We start from the raw sequence: 6,000 nt of genomic DNA on the forward strand, positions 1-6,000 counted from the left end.
GTAGATAGCGCCAATAACCAAACTAAGCTGACTAGTTACTCAGATTAATTTCTTAGCAATGTATATGTTTTCTTCTAAGATATATTGAAACCTTATATATATATATATATATATATATATATATATATATATATATATACTTTTTGATTAATTTAGAGATATTCCACACTTTGAAATATCTCAGACTAATTCCCAACGAAAAAAAAATTCACAGATAATTTCTTTTTTTTTGGATATTCAAATGGCTTTAAGATCAACAGGGCAATTCATTCTCTAGCGAAAAGCACCGTACTGAATTCTTATACATAATACATGATACATCGTTTTGCTCATTCCCCTACTAGCTATGTAATCCGCAATTAAAAATAAACACATCACCAGGGGCGGAACTAGAAACTAGTTTAACATGTGGCATAATTTATATATATATATATATATATATGTGTGTGTATTTATTAAAATATCAAATATAATTTATTTCATTAAATTATATTTTTAAATACATTAATCACTAAAAGATTACATTTATAAATTTCAGAAAATAGATCATATTAAATTTTTTATAATTTTAATATTACATTTTAAATAATATTATAAAATTATAAATAGAGCATAATATTTTTATTACAAAAAAATTATTTATTCATTTTAGTTTATTTATTTATTGATTTTATTCTAAGTACTGAAAATATTTGTAAAATAACTTTTAGAGTAAAATCTAAATAAATTATATTTTTATTTTGTAAAAAGTTACATTAGAGAAAGGAAAGAAAAGGAAACAATTGTGAAAGAAAGTAAAATAATTGTAGGTTGCAAAATGAAAGAAAAAGAGAAAGGTGATTAAAAGTGTAGAAACAAATTTTGAGAAAACGCTTGGTAGCTTCGAACTGAGCTAGAGAGGGTTTGGCACCACTTAATCGTTAGAACCAAAAGAGATACACGATAATGTGTTTGTTCACGTCACTAGAGACTTATATTATGTAGCATGTGGCACATGCCACACCCTCTCCACACCTGGGTCCGCCCATGCACATCACGTGAGTTGGTTTTGTAGAAAGTGCTACGATGGAAATCGACTAAATCGCCGCTTTTGCAATTCCATGCTGTGATAATTAATACGGCAGTTCATACATGAGGTTTTAAAGGATGATAATTCATAATGGACCCAGTTTCTGTGTAAGAAAATTCCTTTATTGAATGGAATAATAGTGTTTTTCAATGAAACATGCATGTTTTTGTATTTACGTTATAAATGGTTATATACTAACATATCTCCTATATATTAATCGACAATCGTTAAAAAAATTGCAACCTTAAATTTGTATTAATTAAAAAGATATCATACTTACGTGTCACTTAATTATGATGTCAATTTATCTTACATAACAGCTTAAGAATCAATTGAAAAAATATTGGTCCAAATCTAATTATTAGAGAACATTATATTAACCCAAAATATAAAAAAACATGTATTTTTTCCTAAATAAAAGCTACGAAATTACCTAATATGATTAACATATGTATGGCAATCAATGACTATGAATAATAAAGATTTGATAACAATTTTTACATCCTTCTTCATTTTTGTTTAATTTTATATTATTAAAAAATTAAACAATCACATTAACCATACAATAAAAAATTAGATTTTTTCTTATATGTTATATTTTAATTTTTTTACAACAAATTTAAATTACAAAAATGAGAAAATCTTATATGTTATATTTTTCTTATATGGTAGATTTTTTCTTATATGTTATATTTTAAATTTTTTAAAATGACTTTAAATTACAAAAATGTAAGTTTTCCTTAAGCATACGACTAAAAGCATTAAAATGACATATATCAATTGTATGGTTGATATGAAACCTTTCAAAACCATATGAAAAATAAATGTCAAAATAATTCAACTGTGGAAACAATATTGTTTACTTTTTTTAAGAATGTGTTCTGTGGAAAAAATTAAGGTTTTTGTGTCATAATTTGTTTAACGTTCAATCCGATCAATCCATGATATATTAATTATAGTTTAGTTCAAAAATTTTTAATAAAAATTGATCCGGTCTATTAGAAAGAAATTCTATAATAACAATAAAAAACATTGTATCTTTTCAAAATAAAAAATAAAAAACATTGTATATGTATAAATAAAATGATCAAATATATAAAAAAAATTGTCGATAATATATACAAATAAATTCATCATGCGCAAGGCTTATCCTAGTTTATAACTAAACCAATTCTTGTAGAGCGCTTTAAACACAACTAGATTTTGACCCGCACACCCGTGCGGGTGTTTATTTTTATTTTTGATTCAAAATAATTATTTGTTTTTATAATTAGTAAATATATATTTTAACATTTACCATATAATTAATTATATATTATTATATTTAAACAAATTGTATCGTGAGAAGGTTTGTTGGTCGATATTGACCAAATGCTTGTGATATAGAAAAGGTTTGTTGGGCGATATTGGCCAAATGGTTGATATATAATAATAATTGGAGTTATCCATGAAAAAAGTATTCAAATGATAAAAAAAACAATTCTTAATTTTTTTGCTCACTTTGTAATCCAAAAAGTAACGAACTAATAATATGTTATTTGTTGAATTTTCAATATATGATAATTATATGGCTTATGTTTGCCATACGAAGGTTAGAAATTTACAGTGGAGCAGTGTACGATAATAAGATGCCATTCTATTTTTGGTGTGATTCCAAAATTTATAAGAGTTTGGATTTCTTAAAGGAAGAGGTGATGAATGATTAATATTTTTAATTAATTTTGGTTTTAGTAATATTATTGAATTGACGTTTGTTTGGGTTAACTAGGTTTGGTTAGTTGTTTAAATTAGATTTAAATGGTTTGATTTAAGTGTTAAACATGGTTTAAGCTAGTGGCATAAACTTGTAATATTTAAGGAAAACTGAGGGTTAATTTCAATTTGTACTCCAGTTTTAATAGATTAGATGATGCAAAGGTATTATAAATAATAGAAGTAGATCATATATTGATCTTTGATCATCTGATCCAATCATGTTTTTTTTATGTTATAACTAACTTTAAACTAAATAACCAATTGAAAGATTAAAATTAAATTGGGGAGGAGATAATCTAAACTATTAAAACAGGAGTACATTTTGTATTTAACCCTGACTTTTCCACAATAATTAGCAAGCTATGCCACTCATCAAAACACTATAGTCTTACATTTTGCTATCACATTAATTTCCTAAACAGATAAAATCGCTACTCACGTTTCTTAAATCATTCCACATGCTCAGTCTCAAATAAATTATTATTAACCACACCTACCTTATATAATTCGAAACCAATACTGAAGCTTAACCAAATAAATCGTTACTCTCATTACTAAACCATTACGTACGGTACAGAATCTATATTATAATAGTTGAGTTTTTACTCACTCCTCAGCGCGCCACATCAGCGTTTTGTGGGTCTCACTTTTAAAAAATGTGAAAAAGTGTCAAGTCCATGGTTCGAACCCGGGTTATTAAGATATAAACACCAACATTTATACCACTAAGCTAAATGATACTTTATACATTGATGACTGAACATAATATATATTTATGAAGGTCAGAAGCTCTTTCTTCTTCGGCTTCCTCTGAGGGTCGGGCCTACAAGTGTATTATGGGTTTCAATTTTAAATGTTTGCAACGATTATGGTTTTCCTATATTGTAAATTGTTGGCGTTTAACACGAGTTCGGATTCTTTTCATCATTGTCTCAAACAAGTCTGAGTAACAGAGTAGTGCCGTGTGTGTTTGTAATCTATTTTTTCACCGGTAAACTCTTTATCATGACCCCATCTTAAATCGCTTTATCATAAATGTTCCTGATTTGTAGCCCTCTGTAAACCATATATATATATGATTCTCATCTTTGATGAACCCAATCTGCATCTCCACAAAACTCATTGATTCCTCTTAGCTTTAACCATCTTCTAGAAAATGTTTCTCTCTGCCTCTCCAGTTCCTCAAACCGGCGTCCCGGCGTCCCGGCGTCCGTCACTCAACCTTCGAGTCTCTCTGTCTTGGTCGTAGTAGTCAGAGCATAGCCCTTGGCTTCCTCCGCTTATGGGATTCCCTGAGCTTCAAGAAAGACAGGGAGTTTGTGGGAATCACGGTTCTCTTCCTTGATGAAAAGGTAAGTTAATCTTCGATCTATCATACTTATTTAACATAATTGTTTTAATTGATTTCCTGATTCTTTGTTGAATAATATTATTTGTAGATTCCGTGATTCATGGGTTTACTCCCATCGGATGTGCTAATCATTACAAACCATCTTTGAAAGCATGTTCCATTGTGAAAGTCGATCATTTTGAAGTTGTTAGGTGCTCAAGCATGTACAAGATAACTGATCATCCATTCCCCATTCGTTTCATCTCACTAACCATTATTGATGAAGTCATCACGGGTGCTCCTGAGATCAATTTCCAGTCAAGATTAGACTGTTCGACAATCTTTAAGTGATTGCGAACACAAACCTAAAACTCCCAGGTATATTATCATATTGCATATGGGTTTATATTATGTTTCGATATCATAACTGATATTTAAACTCGCAAATGTGGTTGGGCAAATCTGTTATGTCCACGGCTCTGACCTCACCAAAGAAACAACTCGAGTCGTTATCCGTCACCTCATTGATCCGTAAGAAACAATCAACACATAATTCCCTTTATATTACTCTCTATATTGTGCTAACATCGATAATCAAAAATATTTCATACCCAAGATTTGTGGTCATCTATTTATCTCCCTTACTTATCAATATAATTTTACACAAATCTTTATTTTACAGCTTAAAAGAAACCACAATAACCCAAACAATCAAAACATCAAAAACTAAAATCCCAAAAAAGACGAATCATTAATGATCACCTCTCTTTTTGTCTAATTTTACCAATAAAATTCAAAACAAATATATACCAAATCAACCAACTCAACTAAAACTCAACGACACATACATTGAGCTAGCTAAACAAATACAAACTATACGATCAGCTATTTAACAATTTACAAATTTACTTTCGCAGATGCTTACGAAGAAGAGGAAAACGACAACCAAGATCAGTGAAATTACCTAAACAAAAAAGCAGAGTAAGTTACAAACTCTGATAAATACAACTAACAATGATTTTTGTTTACATATTACTCATCAAATAAAAGAGAAACAAACACAACCACACCAGGATATACAATAGACAATCCCAACATACACAAAGGCGGCAACAACATCTCCACCTGCTCACTCCTCTTGTCGTATGAAAATAGTTTACATGATCAATGTCAACAGGCCAATGCTATTGTTTTCTTATGAGAAATACATATATTCGTTTAAAATCCATTAAGGCTCAAATACTTATTGTCACTCATTTTATAATTATTTTTACAAGTCTTCATGTATTTGTTTTAAAGGTCCGGTAAAAGCAACAAGTTTAAAAAAAAAGACATATAACCAACGTAATAAGAATAAAAAAAAATTATTACTTAATACACACAACTTACACAAATAAACTGGAGAAAAAATATTCAGAAACAAAAGGTACTCTCAACAACCTTAATATAATTTATGTAATCTCAACAGTACAAGTAACAAATTGAAAAGACAAACAAACAATAAGTTTCAGTGACACAACAAGCAACACCACGAACTATATCAATCACACTACTAACACAGTTTAGTCCTTCATGAGTGGAGAACAGTGCATACACAGTTCATCGTCACAACTCTAACCCTATAACAATAAAAAACTTGAAAAACAATGATCACCCCAAAGACGCAAAATTCACAGCTACAATAACCCTAACAAATATTGAGACGACATAAGAACTCTTTCTACACCCCGCGCTTGCGCGGGGGCAATGCCACTAGTCAAAATAATAATGTAGAACCATCACCTATCTTATATTATTCATAACGAATTCTCATGTAAACTTATGACCATACATACGTAAACCAATA

The sequence above is a fragment of the Brassica napus genome, chromosome C5, assembly GCF_020379485.1.
Source record: "Brassica napus cultivar Da-Ae chromosome C5, Da-Ae, whole genome shotgun sequence".
NCBI classification, from domain to species: domain Eukaryota; kingdom Viridiplantae; phylum Streptophyta; class Magnoliopsida; order Brassicales; family Brassicaceae; genus Brassica; species Brassica napus.